This window comes from Bufo bufo, chromosome 1 (assembly GCF_905171765.1).
Source record: "Bufo bufo chromosome 1, aBufBuf1.1, whole genome shotgun sequence".
Lineage (NCBI taxonomy): Eukaryota > Metazoa > Chordata > Amphibia > Anura > Bufonidae > Bufo > Bufo bufo.
This window is the reverse complement of record NC_053389.1, coordinates 9,262,223-9,287,103: the sequence shown is the minus strand read 5'-3', so window position 1 is coordinate 9,287,103 and position 24,881 is coordinate 9,262,223.

Genomic DNA, 24,881 nt, shown 5'->3' with positions numbered 1-24,881 from the left:
TTAGAGTGTTAAACACAGGACTTGCAGTACAGGCAGCTTGCACTCTATTCCTGACTGATCCTGGAACATAGAAACTCTTCTCCAAGGTTCAATGCCCTAGCTCTGGCGTATATCCTTGGTTTTATCTCTATCAAGTACCTCCTCTGTTGTCTTGAGTACCTCTTGCTTTTCTTGACTTGCCCCAGTCTCTCTCTCAGCTTCCTCAGGCTCTAGAAACTTCTGAACTCCCTTCCTAAGCTAGGCCCTGCCTATTTATACTGAACTGGGGGGCTCCCTCTGCTGTCTGGAATAAAGATTGCCTGCACCAGGCCTAACTGGCTTAAAGGGAAACACACATTACATTCTAGCAGTGTCGGGTAACCTACCCGTATGCTGCACACCCCCAGACTTTAACGTGAGTAAGGCCTCGTACTCACACTCGCCTTCCTGAACCGGCATAACATGATACATAACATTGGCATTACATTATAAATAGGATAAATAATTATTTTACATTTGTAACTCAATGAACAAATGACACAAGGGAAAGGGGCGTCTTCTTGCTTCTTAGGCACGGCCGCTGACCTGGCACAGCGGACTTAGGGTGAACCAGGTTAGTCCATTGTCTTTGGTGACAGTATAATAACAGAACTACCCAGGAGTTTCTTGTGGGTGTATCACAGGCAAGGGCTCACGTGGAGGAGTCCATTCTTGCGCACAAATGTCCAGCAAGGTATTACCAGTAGCAACTGTTTGGGAGGAGACACCACCAGAATAGTCAAAGTCCCCTAAACGGACTGGCGGGCGTCCCCTGGTCATCCGGGTAGACCTTCTCAATACAGGGGTCTCTTCTTCCCTTAGCAACGAGGTAGAAGAGAGAGAAACAACAGGAGGGTCTCCATCAGTGAGACCTTGGTCAGGATCAACAGGAACAACAGGAACAACTAGATCCACTAGAGGGGAAACTGGATCCGGGGCATCTTGAACCGGCTCTTCTGGAGGTGCAGATACAGTAGGAGCGGGCACCAACAAGTTCAACCATGGTGTCAGAAGCCAATGCATGGGATCAGAGTCATACCTTAGGTTACTGACAGCCTGCATAGGATCCTCGGGCGGTACTGATGACTCTGACACAGGGGATTCAGCTCCAGAACTCTCGGCACTAGGTTCTGGTGTCAGGCAGAGCTTTAACCGGTTTCGGTGTACAATTTGGGATCCCTTGCCTTCCCGGGTGATCTCATAAGTGTGAGTTCCAACATTTGGGATTGCAGTGACAACATAGGGACTTTGCTCCCATTTACTGTCCAGTTTACTGGTACGGCGGTTATTTTTTAACCATACCACAGCCCCTATTGTCAAGGGTTCTGCATGGGCTGCTTGATCATAGTCTTTCTGCTGTCGGTCCCTAGCATAGTCCATACGTTCCTGGACAATGGCTTTGGCTGTATTCAATCGCCTTTGATGTTCAGCAACCCAGTCGGTGTTAGGTAATGGGTTAATGCAATCAGGTACGTGTATGTCCAATGAATGATCAGCAGGCAATGTCCCTTGGCGCCCAAACATCAAATAAAAGGGGGTATACCCGGTGGAACAATGTATGGTATGATTGTATGTGAACATGAGCTGTGGCAACAGATTAGGCCAATCTCCTCTGGTTTCAGGAGGCACGGCCCTCAGCATCTCTATCAAGGTCTGATTCATTTTTTCACATAATCCATTACCTTGAGGATGGTAGGCCGTTGTCCGGATCTTCTTACAGTTGTGTAAGCGGCACAGTTCATGGAACAGATGGGACTCAAAGGCAGGTCCTTGGTCGGTGAGGATCTTTTCTGGACATTCATAGGGCAGGAGGAAGTGCTTCCAGAACAATTCGGCTGTAGTCTTGGCCGTCTGGTCTCTCACAGGCACCGCTACAACAAACTTAGTGAAATGGTCAATAATAGTCATGGCATAAGTATACCCTGAGCGACTAGGCTCCAGTTTCACATGGTCGATGGCGACAAGTTCAAGAGGACGAGTACTTACAATGGGTCTCAGTGGTGCCCTCTGATCATGGTGCTCACTTCGTTTTAAGGCACAGGCTACACACTCCCGACACCACTTCTCCATGTCTTCTCTCATGCCCACCCAGTAAAACCGCTGGCGGATAGTAGCCTCAGTCTTTTGGACCCCAAAGTGACCGGATTGATTGTGGTACATCTCCAACACCATACCTGCATCTCGTCGGGGTATGAGAATCTGGTGCACTCTCTCGTTGGACACTGGGTCTAGGCTTCTCCGTAGCAATAGGCCTTTTTGTATGAAGAGTTGATGGCGCTGTCTCCACAGTTTGATGAGCTCAGGATCTGCACTCTTACACCGAATCCTCTCAGGGGCTCTGCCACTAGTAATGAAGTCCAACAACTCACCCAGCACTCTACTTTCAGACTGTAGTTTCACCCACCTTTCTTCTTTAGGTTCAGGCCTACTGGAGGGTGAAGGAACTGCAGCTCTGTCATTGGTAGCTCGAGCCTGATCCTGTTGAGCAAATTTGTTATAGAAAGCCGGCATCTCTACATCTTCCCAAGCATCTCGCACATCATCAGGAGCTGTCTCTGTGGGAAGCCTGGATAAAGCATCAGCATTATCATTAGTACGTCCAGCACGATATTTTACAGAGAAATCATAGTTGGCGAGGCGGGAGGCCCATCTCTGCTCCAAGGCCCCTAATTTAGCTGTATTTAGATGTGCCAGAGGGTTATTGTCAGTGAATGCAATGAACGGGGTGGCGGCTAGATAATCTTTGAATTTTTCCGTCACTGCCCACACTAATGCCAGGAACTCCAGTTTGAAGGAACTATAATTCTGGTCATTTTTCTCAGCTCCTTTCAGGGAGCGGCTTGCATATGCTATCACTCTCTCTTTTCCCTCTTGGATTTGGGCTAACACAGCTCCCAGGCCTCGCTTGCTAGCATCGGTATAAAGATGGAAAGGCTTGCTATAATCTGGATAACCTAACACTGGAGGCTCGGTCAGTTTCTTTTTTAGCAATTGGAACGCTATCTCTCTTTCCTCATTCCACTCAATGGGCACAGGAGTTCTAGGACTTTTCTTGGGTTGCCCCCTCAAGAGCTCCTGGATAGGATCAGCTATTTGAGCAAAATGGGGGATAAAACGTCTATAGTAGCCGGCAAAACCAAGGAAACCCCTCACTTCCTTGACGGTAGTAGGAACCGGCCAATTACGGACAGCCGCTAATTTATCAGGGTCAGGTTGCACTCCCTCTCCGCTTACCACATGCCCCAGGTATCTTACTGCAGGTTTGAGCAGGTGACACTTGGATGGCTTTACCTTCAAGCCATATTTGATAAGGATTTCAAATACTTCTGCCAAATGTTTCAGATGGTCTTCATATGTTTTGGAGTACACAATGACGTCATCTAGATACAGCAGCACTGTTTCGAAGTTTTTGTGACCCAAACACCGCTCCATTAGTCTCTGGAAAGTTCCTGGGGCATTACATAGCCCGAACGGCATTCAATTGAATTCGAACAGGCCCATGGGAGTAGTGAAAGCAGTCTTTTCCCTATCTGCAGGGGCCATGGGTACTTGCCAGTAGCCACTGGTCAAGTCCAATGTGGAGAAATAGGCAGAGGAGCCCAGAGCCGTTAGTGACTCCTCAATGCGGGGCAGTGGGTATGCATCTTTGTGGGTTATTTGATTAATTTTCCTATAATCCACACAGAAACGGATACCACCGTCCTTCTTCTTTACAAGGACCAGGGGTGCAGCCCACGGACTACGGCTGTCCCGGATTACATTAGAGTCTTTCATCTCTTGGATCATCTCTTTTACAGTCTGATATGAAGTAGGCGGTAAGGGTCTGTATCTCTCCTTGATAGGAGGATGAGAGCCAGTAGGTATGGTGTGTTGTATGACACTAACCTCTCCATAGTCAGTAGCATGCTTACTGAAGGCCTGGTGGTGCTCTTTGACAAGCTGTATAATCCCTTCTTGTTGTTGTTGGGGGGTAGTCTCGTCCCCGACATGGAGCTCCTCCCACCAGGGCACTTGTGGCTGGGTCATCGGCGAGCATCCGCTGACTGCAGCTGGCGGCTTTTCTGTCACTGGAAGACGAATGATGTCTTGGAAGGATACCTGGGACAGCTGGGCAACAGGGGAATGCTTAGTAAGCGCAACAGGATGATCACTCAGGTTAATCAGACGGACAGGTACTTTACCTTGGGAGACGTTCACCAGGCACTTGGCAGCTCTCACATAAGGGTAATCCTCCATCTGGATTGGTTCCACCAGGGCTGGATAATCTCGGCCTTGGACTCCCAGGACAGCACGACACCATAAAAGAGTTTGAGAATTAGGAGGCAAAGTCACAGGCTTAATATCACTAATCCTGGCAGTACAAATTTCTCCTTTCCCATTAGCAAACCTCTGCTGAGCACTTAACACAGTAATAGTCTTTTGAATCACCCTCTTGGATGCAGAGGAAGCAGTGGGCAAAGTCTGGTGTAATACGGCAAGTATTTCAGAATAACAGTTCTTGAAGACATTGGTGCCTAGAATGACAGGGTGTCCTCCTCTGTCGCCGGCCTGTACTACTATCACCCCCTGTTGCGGTAAGGTTACTTCTCCCACCTGCAGGGTGGGTTCCCAGTATCCATGAACCTTTACTGGCTTGTCATTGCTGGCGATAATTTCCACCCAGGATTCAGGCGGCTGGGTTAACTGGTTGGTGTCCCAGAATCTTTCAAAGGCGGGCAGCTGAATAGTAGTGACCTGAGACCCGGTATCTAATAGGGCTTCAAAGGGGACCCCGTTGATCTCTATATTGATTTTAGGATGGGATCCTACATAACGTGGCATCCAATTTGGATCATCTGGACCTAGTGTTCTACCTCCCGAGGGGTGGTCCTCAGCCTCAGGGGTTGCCCGTTTAACTGCCAGCACGTGGATTCTGTGTGTCCCAGCTTTTTGCAGTATGTACTCACGGGCCTCTTGCGATCTCTATTACTCCTCCCAGGATCCCTGGGGTGAGTCTCTTGGTAAGGAGGTGGGAACTAGTGTTGAGCGCGAATATTCGAATTGCGAATTTTTTTCTCGAATATCGCAATTTCGAGATTTCGCGAATATTTAGAATATCGTTCTATATATTCGCGAAATAGAATATTCGTTTTTTTTCTTTTTTTTTTTATTATATTTTTTTCTTTCCCACTTCCCTAAAGTTGTTCTTACCTGTCCTTTGGATTCCTGGCTTCCTGGCTGCTCCAGTCAGTGGCGCTTTCAACTTACTGCTATATTCCATATTAGCTAAATTACAATCTAATCTATATGTGTATTTTACGAAATTTCGCAATAGTCGCAATTGCGATGCGAGTAATATAACACGAAATATTCGCATGAAGATTTCAACTTAGCACTGCTATACTCCATATTCTATCCCAATATGGAATATAGCTGTGCTAAGTTAGCACTGCTATATTCCATATTAGGCTAGAATATGGAGTATAGCTGTGCTAAGTTGAAATCTTCATGCGAATATTTCGTGTTATATTAGTCGCATCGCAATTTAATAGAACGCATCGAGTAATATAACACGAAATATTCGCATGAAGATTTCAACTTAGCACTGCTATACTCCATATTCTAGCCTAATATGGAATATAGCTGTGCTAAGTTAGCACTGCTATATTCCATATTAGGCTAGAATATGGAGTATAGCTGTGCTAAGTTGAAATCTTCATGCGAATATTTCGTGTTATATTAGTCGCATCGCAATTTCGACTTTTTCAAATGTTCTTAATATTGCTCTAACTTCGTCTTTTAGAAATTTCGTAATATTGCTCTAACTTCATCTCTTAGAATATTACGAATATTCTAAAAGACGAAGTTAGAGCAATATTACGAAATTTCGTAAAATACACATATAGATTGTAATTTAGCTAATATAGTGCTATAATCCCTTTTTTTTCCTGTAATTTTTTTTGCCTCTTCTGAACTTAAGTTTTGTAAAATATGTACACTATTAAAAATTATTACTATAGCAGTATATTAGCTTAAATACAATCTATGTGTATTTTACGAAATTTCGTAATATTGCTCTAACTTCATCTTTTAGAATATTACGAATATTCTAAAAGACGAAGTTAGAGCAATATTAAGAATATTTGCAAAAGTCGAAATTGCGATGCGAGTAATATAACACGAAATAGTCGCATGAAGATTTCAATTTAGCACAGCTATATTCCATATTCTAGCCTAATATGGAATATAGCAGTGCTAACTTAACACAGCTATATTCCATATTAGGCTAGAATATGGAATATAGCAGTGCTAAGTTTAAATCTTCATGCGACTATTTCGTGTTATATTACTCGCATCGCAATTTCGACTTTTGCAAATGTTCTTAATATTGCTCTAACTTCGTCTTTTAGAATATTCGTAATATTCTAAGAGACGAAGTTAGAGCAATATTACAAAATTTCGTAATATACACATATTAGCCTAGCCATAGTCATTAGCTTAGCATAGGAACGTTGCCTTATACTATCAAGATAAATTTTCGCAATATGCGAAAAATAATTTCGCGATAATTGGAATAATTGCGAATATTCGATTTCGACGAATATAACACGAATATTCATGCGAATATTCGCGAAATATCGCGAAACCGAATATGGCACCTCCCGCTCATCACTAGTGGGAACGGCCTAGGAGGTGACAGGAATTCTTCATCTAGCATTATGGGTTTTTCCCATTCCTCTATTTTTCTGCACACTTTCTCTAGACTTTTAGTGAGGTGATTTACTTGCTCTGTCAGCATGGCAATAGTATCAGTAGCTGACACTTGAACAGCTTGACCGGCCTCAGCTCGGTTAGTGATAAGCGGTTTTGGCCTGCAGGCTGGTGACTCAGATAGGGCGCTCAACCCCGTAGATACTGCTGACCCCAGAATTTTTATAGCCAGTTCTTTAAAGTCCAGAAAGGTACTGTTAGGGTGCTGGGCGGACAGCATCTTTAGTTGGGTCCTTATTTGCTCACTAGACACCCCGTTGATAAATTGTTCCCTCAGGGTCTGGTCCTGATTATCAGCCTCTTTGGGATCTATCTGGATTACAGCCCCTAAAGCCTCCTGAAGTGATAGGGCATAGTCACGGAGGGACTCACCGGGCTTCTGTTTCTTGCCAAAGAAGTGCATCTTTATCTCTGAGGCAGTCCTGGTTTCAAAAGTGTTCCTGAGGCGGGTGAATATCTGTTCTATAGTACTCCGCTCAGCAGCAGGCCAGGATAATACCTCCCTGCGGGCAGCTCCCTCCAGTTGTGCTAGCAGGATTTCCATTTGCTGGTCGGCATTTATGGGGTACAGTTTAAATAATGCCAGCAACTTTTCTTTAAAGTCTCTTAGGGTATGGGTCTCTCCTTTATAGCTGGGAAACCATGGGGCCCCGAAATAGTAAGGCATGGTAAAGGGCATCATGCTGGGGGCTATAGGATGATTAGGAGCTGCAAGCTCTCCCGGGGCCGGCTGCTCGGGAACTCCCGGTTCTGACATGTTAGCTTATTGCGATGTGGCCGCTGGTGACTAAAGGGGCCGGAACAATCCCCTTCCCTCCGGTTACAAGTTCTTACCGGTATCGCCGGGCTTGCGCAGGCCAAGTCTCGAGAGATCCCGGACGTCCTGAGTACGCGGTGACGTAGAAGAAACAGGGCCGCGGCGGTGCGATGATGACGAGGGGCGGGATTTTCTGTGTCTTTGAAGGGATCCGCCCACGAAGGTCCTCAGCAGCGCGGGAAACTTTACTCCAGGCGGCCGGTGGCCATCTTGGTCACCATTCCCTGACAGCAAGCAGGGTTGTTGAAAAGTCCATAAAACCACACTCCGGTGTGGCGATTTTCTTCCTCTTGATAGCGCAACACTGTACAGCGCTTTTTGGAGGTTTTAGGGACACTTTTAGTATGTTTTTCAGTCCACAAAGTCCACTTTAATAAAACAGGCAATATGTCACTTTGGTCACAGGGCAACTGTATAAGGCACAAAGTTCACGCTTCTTGCACTAGAAAGCGTGCGTATCCTGTTCGTGACGCCAAAAGAGAGGTGCAGCGTACTCAAGTTAGGTTTAGAAATGTTCCTGGGTGTTGTAGTGCAATAGACACTAACCTGAGACGGCTGACTCTCTGCAAGGGCAGGTGATGATGAGAAATGTTCGTGACGCCAGTGCCAATTAAACGGTGGCACGCCGTTTGCTGATAGCAGGAATAACTGAGGAACCACGTGATGTTAAAGCAGAACTCAAACTTTAGTAGTCATCATATAGGGACATTGACGGAAGCGCAGTTCCTTTGAAGACAGTTGATTTTCAATACAGTTGATGCAGGCAATATATATATATAGCAAGGTGACTTTAGAGTGTTAAACACAGGACTTGCAGTACAGGCAGCTTGCACTCTATTCCTGACTGATCCTGGAACATAGAAACTCTTCTCCAAGGTTCAATGCCCTAGCTCTGGCGTATATCCTTGGTTTTATCTCTATCAAGTACCTCCTCTGTTGTCTTGAGTACCTCTTGCTTTTCTTGACTTGCCCCAGTCTCTCTCTCAGCTTCCTCAGGCTCTAGAAACTTCTGAACTCCCTTCCTAAGCTAGGCCCTGCCTATTTATACTGAACTGGGGGGCTCCCTCTGCTGGCTGGAATAAAGATTGCCTGCACTAGGCCTAACTGGCTTAAAGGGAAACACACATTACATTCTAGCAGTGTCGGGTAACCTACCCGTATGCTGCACACCTCTACCGCCGGGAACCAGCGGGAGGGAAACGGAGCGGCGACGAGGTAGGGAGGAAAAGAGGGGAGACGCAGAGCGCCCCCTAAGCCAGAAGGGAGCAAAACAATGAGATAAAATCTCAGGGTGAAGCGAGGTTGAGGAAAAAGAGGGGGGGAACGACCCCCTGATGAAAGCCGCGATAGGAGTAGGGGAAATACAATTGTTCAATAATCAAATGCCCACAAATGAGGGGAAAAGGGGACCCTGTCAAAGGGCAGGACGCTCTATATACTAGACAAGTATTAATACACATGGTAAAGACATAATGGCTTCATAATATGTAAAATCACTTCATCAAATACAGAAATCACTTAACTTTTGGTGGAGCAGCAAAGAAAGAGGAAGATATGAAGAGGACACTGCTTATTATAGGATCTGTTTGGGGAGGGGCCTTTATTGTTATGATTATGTTAATTTCTCCTTTGCTGCTATTGGTAGAAGTAAAGAAGGAGAAAGCAATAGGAGCCTCCGTGTCTTGCTGTAAAACTCAGGATCAGTACAGGATAAGTAATGTATGTACACAGTGACTGCACCAGCAGAATAGTGAGTGCAGCTCTGGAGTATAATACAGGATGTAACTCAGGATCAGTACAGGATAAGTAATGTATGTACACAGTGACTGCACCAGCAGAATAGTGAGTGCAGCTCTGGAGTATAATACAGGATGTAACTCAGGATCTGTACAGGATAAGTAATGTATGTACACAGTGACTGCACCAGCAGAATAGTGAGTGCAGCTCTGGAGTATAATACATGATGTAACTCAGGATCAGTACAGGATAAGTAATGTATGTACACAGTGACTGCACCAGCAGAATAGTGAGTCCAGCTCTGGAGTATAATACAGGATGTAACTCAGGATCAGTACAGGATAAGTAATGTATGTACACAGTGACTGCACCAGCAGAATAGTGAGTGCAGCTCTGGAGTATAATACAGGATGTAACTCAGGATCTGTACAGGATAAGTAATGTATGTACACAGTGACTGCACCAGCAGAATATTGAGTGCAGCTCTGGAGTATAATACAGGATGTAACTCAGGATCAGTACAGGATAAGTAATGTATGTACACAGTGACTGCACCAGCAGAATAGTGAGTGCAGCTCTGGAGTTTAATACAGGATGTAACTCAGGATCAGTACAGGATAAGTAATGTATGTACACAGTGACTGCACCAGCAGAACAGTGAGTGCAGCTCTGGAGTATAATACAGGATGTAACTCAGGATCAGTACAGGATAAGTAATGTATGTACACAGTGACTGCACCAGCAGAATAGTGAGTGCAGCTCTGGGGTATAATACAGGATGTAACTCAGGATCAGTACAGAATAAGTAATGTATGTACACAGTGACTGCACCAGCAGAATAGTGAGTGCAGCTCTGTAGTATAACTCAGGATGTAACTCAGGATCAGTACAGGATAAGTAATGTATGTACACAGTGACTGCACCAGTAGAATAGTGAGTGCAGCTCTGGAGTATAATACAGGATGAAACTCAGGATCAGTACAGGATAAGTAATGTAATGTACACAGTGACTGCACCAGCAGAATAGTGAGTGCAGCTCTGGGGTATAATAGAGTATTTAAATCAGGATCAGTACAGGATAAGTAATGTATGTACACAGTGACTGCACCAGCTGAATAGTGAGTGCAGCTCTGGAGTATAATACATGATGTAACTCAGGATCAGTACAGGATAAGTAATGTATGTACACAGTGACTGCACCAGCAGAATAGTGAGTGCAGCTCTGGAGTATTATTCAGGATGTAACTCAGGATCAGTACAGGATAAGTAATGTATGTACACAGTGACTGCACCAGCAGAATAGTGAGTGCAGCTCTGGAGTATAATACATGATGTAACTCAGGATCAGTACAGGATAAGTAATGTATGTACACAGTGACTGCACCAGCAGAATAGTGAGTGCAGCTCTGGAGTATAATACAGGATGTAACTCAGGATCAGTACAGGATAAGTAATGTATGTACACAGTGACTGCACCAGCAGAATAGTGAGTGCAGCTCTGGGGTATAATACAGGATGTAACTCAGGATCAGTACAGGATAAGTAATGTATGTACACAGTGACTGCACCAGCAGAATAGTGAGTGCAGCTCTGGAGTATAACACAGAATGTAACTCAGGATCAGTACAGGATAAGTAATGTATGTAGACAGTGACTTCACCAGCAGAATAGTGAGTGCAGCTCTGGAGTATAATACATGATGTAACTCAGGATCAGTACAGAATAAGTAATGTCTGTACAAAGTGACTCCACCAGCAGAATAGTGAGTGCAGCTCTGGGGTATAATACAGGATGTAACTCAGGATCAGTACAGGATAAGTAATGTATGTACACAGTGACTGCACCAGCAGAATAGTGAGTGCAGCTCTGGAGTATAATACAGGATGTAACTCAGGATCAGTACAGGATAAGTAATGTCTGTACAAAGTGACTCCACCAGCAGAATAGTGAGTTCAGCTCTGGAGTATAATACAGGATGTAACTCAGGATCAGTACAGGATAAGTAATGTATGTAAACAGTGACTCCACCAGCAGAATAGTGAGTGCAGCTCTGGAGTATAATACAGGATAAGTAATGTATGTACACAGTGACTGCACCAGCAGAATATTGAGTGCAGCTCTGGAGTATAATACAGGATGTGACCCAGGATCAGTACAGGATAAGTGATGTATGTACACAGTGACTGCACCAGCAGAATAGTGAGTGCAGCTCTGGAGTATTATTCAGGATGTAACTCAGGATCAGTACAGGATAAGTAATGTATGTACACAGTGACTGCACCAGCAGAATAGTGAGTGCAGCTCTGGAGTATAATACATGATGTAACTCAGGATCAGTACAGGATAAGTAATGTATGTACACAGTGACTGCACCAGCAGAATAGTGAGTGCAGCTCTGGAGTATAATACAGGATGTAACTCAGGATCAGTACAGGATAAGTAATGTATGTACACAGTGACTGCACCAGCAGAATAGTGAGTGCAGCTCTGGGGTATAATACAGGATGTAACTCAGGATCAGTACAGGATAAGTAATGTATGTACACAGTGACTGCACCAGCAGAATAGTGAGTGCAGCTCTGGAGTATAACACAGAATGTAACTCAGGATCAGTACAGGATAAGTAATGTATGTAGACAGTGACTTCACCAGCAGAATAGTGAGTGCAGCTCTGGAGTATAATACATGATGTAACTCAGGATCAGTACAGAATAAGTAATGTCTGTACAAAGTGACTCCACCAGCAGAATAGTGAGTGCAGCTCTGGGGTATAATACAGGATGTAACTCAGGATCAGTACAGGATAAGTAATGTATGTACACAGTGACTGCACCAGCAGAATAGTGAGTGCAGCTCTGGAGTATAATACAGGATGTAACTCAGGATCAGTACAGGATAAGTAATGTCTGTACAAAGTGACTCCACCAGCAGAATAGTGAGTTCAGCTCTGGAGTATAATACAGGATGTAACTCAGGATCAGTACAGGATAAGTAATGTATGTAAACAGTGACTCCACCAGCAGAATAGTGAGTGCAGCTCTGGAGCATAATACAGGATAAGTAATGTATGTACACAGTGACTGCACCAGCAGAATATTGAGTGCAGCTCTGGAGTATAATACAGGATGTGACCCAGGATCAGTACAGGTTATATATTGTATTGACAAGGTGCACATAAACTAAGAATGTCAGATCTCTCCTTTTATTTACTTCTCTTTTAGAAATGTATCACGTGTTTTACTGTTTGCTGCACCTCACACACTTCCCCCGAGGAGGGCGCCATTGTCTTATAAATCACGTCAGCTGATTGTACAGTTATCCAGTATATGCATTGACATCCAGAGCAGACAGACTAGTTTTCAGAGCATGCAAACTGGATGATTCCAGTCCTCGTGATGACATAGAACTGGATGCCCTCGGCAGTGGCCGCCACCGGGTATTATTCGCATGTTTTTGTATTGCTCTCATCATCTTATTTTGCTTCTGTAGAGAGGAGCATGAGCCCTGCCTTCATATGTAGAACATTCACAATGGCCTTGAGCCATCATCTACATCGTCGGGTGCACAAATATCCTGTAGAACAAGTTCCCTCTTTTAATAGGCCATGGACTGAATACTTGTGTGGCCCTCGGGCCCCCAGTTGTGGGGCTACTACTGAGCCGATAACAATGCAAACAATGCATGTTCTTCCCATAAACCGCCTCCTAGGTCCACAATCAGTGTAGTCCCTCCGACACTGGGACTGTAGGCACGTTCCAAAGAGCAGTTAAGCCTGGAATGTAACCAATACGGCAGGGCGGGTCTCCCAGCCAAGTTTCCGGGGGCTGGGAAGTGACAACTACTCTAGAGACTGTTTTGTGTCACCCACTGGAGTTGTCAGTTTCCCTTCTCTACTAAAAAGTGCACAGAAAAGGAGCAATTCTGGCAGCAGCTCTCTCCTGTGTTCCTGTTGGGAACACTTGCACACTCGGTCAACACGAGTGAATAGGTGCGGGGGAGGGTCGAGAAGGATAGCTGATGACACCTAAGGCTACTTTCACACTAGCGTTTTTAATTCTGCTATTGAGATCCGTCATAGGATCCGTCATTTTGTCCCCACTCATTGTCAATGGGGACAGAACTGAACTGACGAAACGGAATCCGCCAGAATGCGTTCCATTCCGTTTGGTTGCTCTCCCATTGCAGACAGAATAATGCTGCAAGCAGCTATGACATTACTTAATTCTCTTAGGATACGGGGGTGTATGCCATCTGGCCCTGGCGATTTGTCTATTTTAATCTTTTTAAGACGCCGCTGTACTTCTTCTTGGGTCAGATAGGGCACTTTAGACCCCTTGAGGACCGGGCTCATTTTCACCTTAAAGACCAGGCCATTTTTTGAAAATCTGATAACTTTAAAACGCTTTTACTTATCAAGGCCATTCTGAGATTGTTTTCTCGTCACGTATTGTACTTCACGACAGTGGTAAAATTGAGTAAAAAAAATAAATTTTTATTCATAAAAAAATTCAAAATTTACCAAATATTTTGAAAAATTAGCTAAATTCCAAATTTCTATTTCTCTACTTTTATAATAGATAGTAATACCTCCAAAAATAGTTATTAATTTACATTCACTTCATGTTTGGATCATTTTGTGAATGCCATTTTATTTTTTGGGGATGTTACAAGGCTTAGAAGTTTAGAAGCAAATCTTAAAATTTTTCTGAAAATTTCTAAAACCCACTTTTTCAGGACCATTTCGGGGCTGAAGTCACTTTGTGAGGCTTACATAATAGAAACCACCCAAAAATGACCCAATTCTATAAACTACACCCCTCAAGGTATTCAAAACTGATTTTACAAACTGTTAACCCTTTAGGTGTTCCACAAGAATTTAAATCCATTCTTTTTCATTTACAAAGCAAGGGTTAACAGCCAAACAAAACTCAATATTTATGGCCCTGATTCTGTAGTTTACAGAAACACCCCATATGTGGTCGTAAACCGCTGTACGGGCACATGGCAGGGCGCAGAAGGAAAGGAATGCCATACGGTTTTTGCTGGACTGTTTTTTTGACACCATGTCCCATTTAAAGCCCCCCTGATGCACCCCTAGAGTAGAAACTCCAAAAAAGTGACCCCGTTTTAGAAACTACACCCCTCAAGGTATACAAAACTGATTTTACAAACTTTGTTAACCCTTTAGGTGTTCCACAAGTATTGATGGAAAATAGAGATAACATTTTAAAATTTCACTTTTTTGGCACATTTTCCATTTGAATCAATTTTTTCCAGTTACAAAGCAAGGGTTAACAGCCAAACAAAACTCAATATTCATGGCCCTGATTCTGTACTTTACAGAAACACCCCATATGTGGTCGTAAACTGCTGTACGGGCACACTGCAGGGCGCAGAAGGAAAGGAATGCCATGCGGTTTTTGGAAGGCAGATTTTGCTGGACAGTTTTTTTGACACCATATCCCATTTGAAGCCCCCCTGATGCACCCCTAGAGTAGAAACTCCAAAAAAGTGACTCAGTTTTAGAAAAAACGGGATAGGGTGGAAGTTTTGTTGGTACTATTTTAGGGTACATATGATTATTGGTTGCTCTATATTACACTTTTTGTGAGACAACGTAACAAGAAATAGCTTTTTTGGCAGCGTTTTTATTTTTTGTTATTTACAACATTCATCTGACAGGTTAGATCATGTGGTATTTTTATAGAGCAGATTGTTACGGACGCGACAATACCAAAGCATTTAAAAAAAAAAAATGATTCTTTCGTGTCTCCACATTCTGAAAGCCATAGTTTTATTTATTTTTTGGGCGACTGTCTTGTGTTGGGGCTCATTTTGTTCGGAATGAGATGACGGTTTGATTGGCACTATTTTGGGGTGCGTATAACTTTTTGATCGCTTGCTATTACACTTTTTGTGATCTAAGGTGCAAAAAATTGCTTTTTATACACTGTTTTTATTTTATCTTTTTTACGGTATTCACCTGAGGGGTTAGGTCATGTGATATTTTTATAGAGCAGGTTATAACGGACGGGGAGATACCTAATATGTATACTTTTTTTTATTTATGTAAGTTTTACACAATAATATCATTTTTGAAACAAAAAAAAAAATCATGTTTTTTCAGTTTTTATCTTAGGTAGGGTCTCATTTTTTGCGGGATGAGATGACGGTTTGATTGCCACTATTTTAGGGTGCACATGAATTTTTGATCGCTTGTTATTACACTCTTTGTGATGTAAGGTGACAAAAAAGGTGGCTCATTTTACACCGTTTTTATTTTTATTTTTTTACGGTGTTCATCTGAGGGGTTAGGTCATGTGATACTTTTATAGAGCAGGTTCTTACGGACGCGGTGATACCTAATATGTATAGTTTTTTTTTAATTTATTTTACTTTAACACAATAACAGCATTTTAGAAAACAAAAATCATGTTTTAGTATCTCCATAGTCTGAGAGCCATATTTTTTTTCTTATTGGGTGATTGTCTCATGTAGGGGCTCATTTTTTGCGGGATGAGGTGCCAATTTGATTGGTACCATTTTGGCGTACATACAACTTTTTTGATCAATTTTGTTACTTTTTTTGGGAAGTAAGGTGGGCAAAATGTCAATTTCATCATTTTTTTAATGCGTTCACCGTGCGCGAAAAGTAACATGACCGTTTCATAGAACAGGTCATTACGGACGTGGTGATATCAAACATGTGTAGTGCATTTAATTTTTACATTTTTAATCAGTGATAAATGTGTTTTTTTTTGTTATTTTTACCATTTTTTCACTTTTTTTTTATTTTTTTTGACCCAGACCCATTTGGTTCTTGAAGATCCAGTGGGTCTGATGTCTGTATAATACACTACAGTACACTATATAGTGTACTGTAGTGTATTGTGACTTTACACTGATCAGACTTAGCCTTACCATGGTTACCATCGCCCGCTGCCACAACAGAGCAGCGGGTGATGGGGAGGGAGGGGGGCCCCCTCCCTCTGGGATCCTGTGATCCCGTCAAGAATCAGGGGCTGAAACGGCACAGCAGCCTCGATCGGAGAGGGAGCTCCCTCCCTGTTAACCCCTACCATACAGCGGTCCCTACGGACCGCGGCATGGAAAGGGTTAAACGGCTGACATCACAGCACAGATGTCAGCCGTTTCAAGCAGAGTGTCAGCAATGTCTTTGGTTATTGCCAAGAACCTGTTTCCTTTATGAGATGCACAGCTCTCAGTTTCCCAGTCTATATCTGCGGAGTTCCCCCATAATAACCACCTCATTATGATTTGCCGCCTCGTCTATCTCGTTTAGTAGCAGATTTTCTGTGGACTCTGGTATATTAGGCGGTTTATAATAAACTCCTATTAGTAATTTATTATTGTTTTTGCCTCCATGTATCTCTACCCACAGTGACTCCACATGTCCATGTCCCTCACTTATATCTTCTCGGACTGTGGGCTTTAGACAGGACTTTACATAAAGGAGAACCCCTCCCCCCCTCTCCAGTTTTGGTGATCCTTTGAAAACAAACTGTAGCCCTGCACATTAACTTCCCAGCCATAGCTATCATCCAGCCATGTCTCAGTTATTCCCACTGTCATAGCTATCATCCAGCTGTGTCTCAGTTATTCCCACTGTCATAGCTATCATCCAGCCGTGTCTCAGTTATTCCCACAGTCATAGCTATCATCCAGCCATGTCTCAGTTATTCCCACTGTCATAGCTATCATCCAGCCATGTCTCAGTTATTCCCACTGTCATAGCTATCATCCAGCTGTGTCTCAGTTATTCCCACTGTCATAGCTATCATCCAGCCGTGTCTCAGTTATTCCCACAGTCATAGCTATCATCCAGCCATGTCTCAGTTATTCCCACTGTCATAGCTATCATCCAGCCATGTCTCAGTTATTCCCACTGTCATAGATATCACCCAGCCATGTCTCAGTTATTCCCACAGTCATAGCTATCATCCAGCCATGTCTCAGTTATTCCCACTGTCATAGCTATCATCCAGCCGTGTCTCAGTTATTCCCACAGTCATAGCTATCATCCAGCCATGTCTCAGTTATTCCCACTGTCATAGCTATCATCCAGCCGTGTCTCAGTTATTACCACTGTCATAGCTATCATCCAGCCGTGTCTCAGTTATTCCCACTGTCATAGCTATCATCCAGCCATGTCTCAGTTATTCCCACTGTCATAGATATCATCCAGCCGTGTCTCAGTTATTCCACTGTCATAGCTATCATCCAGCCGTGTCTCAGTTATTCCCACTGTCATAGCTATCATCCAGCCATGTCTCAGTTATTCCCACTGTCATAGATATCATCCAGCCATGTCTCAGTTATTCCCACTGTCATAGCTATCATCCAGCCATGTCTCAGTTATTCCCACTGTCATAGCTATCATCCAGCCATGTCTCAGTTATTCCCACTGTCATAGATATCATCCAGCCATGTCTCAGTTATTCCACTGTCATAGCTATCATCCAGCCGTGTCTCAGTTATTCCCACTGTCATAGCTATCATCCAGCCATGTCTCAGTTATTCCACTGTCATAGCTATCATCCAGCCGTGTCTCAGTTATTCCCACTGTCATAGCTATCATCCAGCCATGTCTCAGTTATTCCCACTGTCATAGCTATCATCCAGCCGTGTCTCAGTTATTCCACTGTCATAGCTATCATCCAGCCGTGTCTCAGTTATTCCCACTGTCATAGCAATCATCCAGCCATGTCTCAGTTATTCCCACTGTCATAGCTATCATCTAGCCATGTCTCAGTTATTCCACTGTCATAACTATCATCCAGCCGTGTCTCAGTTATTCCCACTGTCATAGCTATCATCCAGCCATGTCTCAATTATTCCCACTGTCATAGATATCATCCAGCCGTGTCTCAGTTATTCCACTGTCATAGCTATCATCCAGCCGTGTCTCAGTTATTCCCACTGTCATAGCTATCATCCAGCCATGTCTCAGTTATTCCCACTGTCATAGATATCATCCAGCCATGTCTCAGTTATTCCCACTGTCATAGCTATCATCCAGCCGTGTCTCAGTTATTCCCACTGTCATAGCTATCATCCAGCCATGTCTCAGTAATTCCCACTGTCATAGCTATCATCCAGCCGTGTCTCAGTTATTCCACTGTCATAGCTATCATCCAGCTGTGTCTCAGTTATTCCCACAGTCATAGCTATCATCCAGCCGTGTCTCAGTTATTTCCACTGTGTCATAGTTCTCCTCACACATCACTAATTCCAGCTCCCCAGTTTTATTAGTCAGGCACGATTTTGCAGATCCATGACGGATCCGCAAAAGACGCTAGTGTTAAAGAAGTCTAATGTGTATGGCCAGCTCTAAAAGAAGAGGCTTGTCAGGAGCGACCTGGATGCAGAGCTTAGTCGAAACTCGTCCTATATCAGGACCGGACGCTGCACAATGAAGAAGTCCAAAAGTTTGTACTTATGAAATGTATTATTATAGCGGGCTCAATATAAAAATAATTAAATGTGAATGCCTGGCATACTGCAACAGACATTAGGGGGGACTCTGCATACTGTGCTCCTCAGCTCCCCCTACTGGTGGCTATATATATCTGTATATAGTAATCTCCTGAGCTCCCTCTAGTGGTGGCTGTATATATCTGTATGTAGTAATCTCCTGAGCTCCCTCTAGTGGTGGCTGTATATATCTGTATGTAGTAATCTCCTGAGCTCCCTCTAGTGGTGGCTGTATATATCTGTATGTAGTAATCTCCTGAGCCCCCTCTGGTGGTGGCTGTAATTATCTGTATGTAGTAATCTCCTGAGCTCCCTCTAGTGGTGGCTGTATATATCTGTATGTAGTAATCTCCTGAGCTCCCTCTAGTGGTGGATGGATACATCTGTATGCAGTAATCTCTTGAGCTCCCTCTAGTGGTGGATATATACATCTGTATGTAGTAATCTCCTGAGCTCCCTCTAGTGGTGGCTGTATATATCTGTATGTAGTAGTCACTTGAGCTCAATCTAGTGGTGGCTGTATATATCTGTATGTAATAATCTCCTGAGCTCCCTCTAGTGGTGAATGTTTACATCTGTATGCAGTAATCTTCTGAGCTCCCTCTAGTGGTGTCTGTATATATCTGTATGTAATAATCTCCTGAGCTCCCCTAGTGTTGGCTGTATATATCTGTATGCAGTAATCTCCTGAGCTCCCCCTAGAGGTGGCTGCATACTGATATATACAACCACGACTAGAGGAAGCTCAGGAGATTACTACATACAGATATATACAACCACCACTAGAGGGAGCTCAGGAGATTACTACATACAGATATATACAGCCACCACTAGGGGGAGCTCAGGAGATTACTACATACAGATATATACAGCCACCACTAGGGGGAGCTCAGGACATTACTACATACAGATATATACAGCCACCACTAGAGGGAGCTCAGGAGATTACTACATGCAGATATATACAGCCACCACTAGGGGGAGCTCAGGACATTACTACATACAGATATATACAGCCACCACTAGAGGGAGCTCAGGAGATTACTACATACAGCCACCACTAGAGGGAGCTCAGGAGATTACTACATACAGATATATACAGCCACCATTAGAGGGAGGTCAGGAAATTCCTGCATGTTGCGGTATTATCTCCATCCTGAAAAGTCAAAAAGACTGAACTGAAGACATCCTGATGCATCCTTAACGGATTGCATTCCACTCAGAATGCATTAGGGTACTTTTACAATAGCGCTTTTCTTTTCCGGCATAGAGTTCCGTCCTAGGGGCTCTATACCGGAAAATAACTGATCTCCTGAGATCCCTCTAGTGGTGGCTGTATATATCTGTATGTAGTAATCTCCTGAGCTCCCTCTAGTGGTGACTGTATATATCTGTATGTAGTAATCTCCTGAGCTTCCTCTAATGGTGGCTGTATATATCTGTATGCAGTAATCTCCTGAGCTCCCCCTAGTGGTGGCTGTATATATCTGTATGTAGTAATCTCCTAATCTCCCTCTGGTGGTGGTTGTATATATCTGTATGTAGTAATCTCCTGATCACCCTCTAGTGGTGGCTGTATATATCTGTATGTAGTAATCTCCTGAGCTCCCTCTAGTGGTGTCTGTATATATCTGTATGTAGTAATCTCCTGAGCTCCCTCTAATGGTGGCTGTATATAACTGTATGTAGTAATCTCCTAATCTCCCTCTAGTGGTGGCTGTATATATCTGTATGTAGTAATCTCCTGAGCTCCATCTAGTGGTGGCTGTATATATCTGTATGTAGTAATCTCCTAATCTCCCTCTGGTGGTGGTTGTATATATCTGTATGTAGTAATCTCCTGAGCTCCCCCTAGTGGTGGCTGTATATATCTGTATGTAGTAATCTCCTGAGCTCCCTCTAGTGGTGACTGTATATATCTGTATGTAGTAACCTCCTGAGCTCAATCTACTGGTGGTTGTATATATCTGTATGTAGTAATCTCCTGAGCTCCCTCTAGTGGTGGCTGTACATATCTGTATGTAGTAATCTCCTGAGCTCCCTCTAGTGGTGGCTGTATATATCTGTATATAGTAATCTCCTGAGCTCCCTCTAGTGGTGGCTGTATATATCTGTATGTAGTATTCTCCTGAGCTCCCTCTAGTGGTGGCTGTATATATCTGTATCCAGTCATCTCCTGAGCCCCTTCCCCCCCTAGTGGTAACTGTATATATCTGTATGTAGTAATCTCCTAATCTCCCTGTATTGGTGGCTGTATATATCTGTATGTAGTAAGGTCCTGAGCTCCCTCTAGTGGTGGCTATATATATCTGTATGTAGTAATCTCCTGAGCTCCCTCTAGTGGTGGCTGTATATATCAATATGTAGTAATCTCCTGAGCTTCCTCTAGTGGTGGCTGTATATATCTGTATGTAGTAATGTCCTGAGCTCCCCCTAGTGGTGGCTGTATATATCTGTATGTAGTAATCTCCTGAGCTCCCTCTAGTGGTGGCTGTATATATCTGTATGTAGTAATCTCCTGAGCTCCCTCTAGTGGTGGCTGTATATATCTGTATGCAGTAATCTCCTGAGCTCCCTCTAGTGGTGGCTGTATATATCTGTATGCAGTAATCTCCTGAGCTCCCCCTAGTGGTGGCTGTATATATCTGTATGTAGTAATCTCCTGAGCTCCCTCTAGTGGTGCTGTATATATCTGTATGTAGTAATCTCCTGAGCTCCCCCTAGTGGTGGCTGTATATATCTGTATGTAGTAATCTCCTGAGCTCCCTCTAGTGGTGGCTGTATATATCTGTATGTAGTAATCTCCTGAGCTCCCTCTAGTGGTGGCTGTATATATCTGTATGTAGTAATTCTTTGTCGCACTTCGTAGAACTTGCTGTAAGTAGGGTTCCAACCATGTTTGTAATAAACAATACAACTACAGCATTAGACTTTTTTTTATCTTGATAGTAGAGAATTTTTATTTATTTTTGGACATGCGGCAATAATCTTAATAATAATAATAATAATAATAATAATAATAATATGAGTAACGTTATAGCACATAGGCCTTCTTCAGACTCTATGCCGCAGTGATGTAGGAAGAGAAGGAAAGACTCAGTAATAAGGTTACTTTCAAACTACCGTTATTCTTTTCCGGCATTGAGTTCCATCCTAGGGCTCAATACTGGAAAAGAACTGATCAGTTTTATCCTAAGGGTACTTTCACACTTGCAGCAGAGTGATCCGGCAAGTAGTTCCGTCGCCGGAACTGCCTGCCAGATCCGGCAATCTACATGCAAACGGAAAGCATTTGTAGACGGATCCGGATGTCATCTGGAGAAACGGATCCGTAAAAAAAATTTTTTTCATGCGCAGACAGGAAAGACGGATCTGGCATTGTTGTATTTTGAATGCCGGATCTGGCACTAATACTTTCCTATGGAAGAAAATGCCGTATCCGGCATTCAGGCAAGTGTTCAGTTTTTTTGGCCAGAGATAAAACCTTAGCATGCTGCGGTATTATCTCTGTCCTGATCAGTCAGAAAGACTGAACTGAAGACATCCTGATGCATCCTGAATGGATTGCTCTCCATTCAGAATGCATGGGGAAAAAACTGAGCTCGCTCTAGTGGTGGCTGTATATATCTGTATGCAGTAATCTCCTGAGCTCCCTCTAGTGGTGGCTGTATATATCTGTATGCAGTAATCTCCTGAGCTCCCTCTAGTGGTGGCTGTATATATCTGTATGCAGTAATCTCCTGAGCTCCCTCTAGTGGTGGCTGTATAAATCTGTATGTAGTAATCCCCTGCGCTCCCTCTAGTGGTGGCTGTATATATCTGTATGTAGTAATCTGCTGAGCTTCCTCTAGTGGTGGCTGTATATATCTGTATGTAGTAATCTCCTGAGCTCCCTCTAGTGGTGGCTGTATATATCTGTATGTAGTAATCTCCTGAGCTCCCTCTAGTGGTGGCTGTATATATCTGTATGTAGTAATCTCCTGAGCTCCCTCTAGTGGGGGCTGTATATATCTGTATGCAGTAATCTCCTAAACTCCCTCTAGTGATGGCTTTATATATCTGTATGTAGTAATCTCCTGAGCTCCCTCTAGTGGTGGCTGTATATATCTGTATGTAGTAATCTGCTGAGCTCCCTCTAGTGGTGACTGTATATATCTGTATGTAGTAATCTCCTGAGCTCCCTCTAGTGGTGGTTGTATATATCTGTATGTAGTAATATCCTGAGCTCCCTCTAGTGGTGGCTGTATATATCTGTATGTAGTAATCTCCTGAGCTCCCCCTAGTAATGGCTGTATATATCTGTATGTAGTAATCTCCTGAGCTCCCTCTAGTGGTGACTGTATATATCTGTATGTAGTAATCTCCTGAGCTCCCTCTAGTGGTGACTGTATATATCTGTATGTAGTAATCTCCTGAGCTCCCTCTAGTGGTGGCTGTATATATCTGTATGTAGTAATCTCCTGAGCTCCCTCTAGTGGTGGCTGTATATATCTGTATGCAGTAATCTCCTGAGCTCCCTCTAGTGGTGGCTGTATATATCTGTATGTAGTAATCTCCTGAGCTCCCTCTAGTGGTGGCTGTATATATTTGTATGTAGTAATCTCCTGAGCTCCCTCTAGTGGGGGCTGTATATATCTGTATGCAGTAATCTCCTAAACTCCCTCTAGTGATGGCTTTATATATCTGTATGTAGTAATCTCCTGAGTTCCCTCTAGCGGTGGCTGTATATTTCTGTATGTAGTAATCTCCTGAGCTCCCTCTAGTGGTGGCTGTATATATCTGTATGTAGTAATCTCCTGTGCTCCCTCTAATGGTGACTGTATATATCTGTATGCAGTAATCTCCTGACCTCCCTCTAATGGTGGCTGTATATATCTGTATGTAGTAATCTCCTGAGCTCCCTCTAGTGGTGGATGTATATATCTGTATGTAGTAATCTCCTGAGCTTCCCTAAGTGGTGGCTGTATATATCTGTATATAGTAATCACCTGAGCTTCCTCTAGTCGTGGCTGTATATATCTGTCTCTAGTAATCTCCTAAACTCCCTCTAGAGGTGGTTGTATATATCTGTATGCAGTAATCTCCTGAGGTCCCCCTAGTGGTGGATGTATATATCTGTATGAAGTAATCTCCTGAACTCCCCCTAGTGGTGGATGTATATATCTGTATGTAGTAATCTTCTGATGTCCCTCTAGTGGTGGCTGTATATTTCTGTATGTAGTAATCTCCTGAGCTCCCCCTAGTGGTGACTGTATATATCTGTATGCAGTAATCTCCTGAGCTCCCTCTAGTGGTGGCTGTATATATCTGTATGCAGTAATCTCCTGAGCTCCCTCTAGTGGTGGCTGTATATATCTGTATGCAGTAATCTCCTGAGCTCCCTCTAGTGGTGGCTGTATAAATCTGTATGTAGTAATCCCCTGCGCTCCCTCTAGTGGTGGCTGTATATATCTGTATGTAGTAATCTGCTGAGCTTCCTCTAGTGGTGGCTGTATATATCTGTATGTAGTAATCTCCTGAGCTCCCTCTAGTGGTGGCTGTATATATCTGTATGTAGTAATCTCCTGAGCTCCCTCTAGTGGTGGCTGTATATATCTGTATGTAGTAATCTCCTGAGCTCCCTCTAGTGGGGGCTGTATATATCTGTATGCAGTAATCTCCTAAACTCCCTCTAGTGATGGCTTTATATATCTGTATGTAGTAATCTCCTGAGCTCCCTCTAGTGGTGGCTGTATATATCTGTATGTAGTAATCTGCTGAGCTCCCTCTAGTGGTGACTGTATATATCTGTATGTAGTAATCTCCTGAGCTCCCTCTAGTGGTGACTGTATATATCTGTATGTAGTAATCTCCTGAGCTCCCTCTAGTGGTGGCTGTATATATCTGTATGTAGTAATCTGCTGAGCTCCCTCTAGTGGTGACTGTATATATCTGTATGTAGTAATATCCTGAGCTCCCTCTAGTGGTGGCTGTATATATCTGTATGTAGTAATCTCCTGAGCTCCCCCTAGTAATGGCTGTATATATCTGTATGTAGTAATCTCCTGAGCTCCCTCTAGTGGTG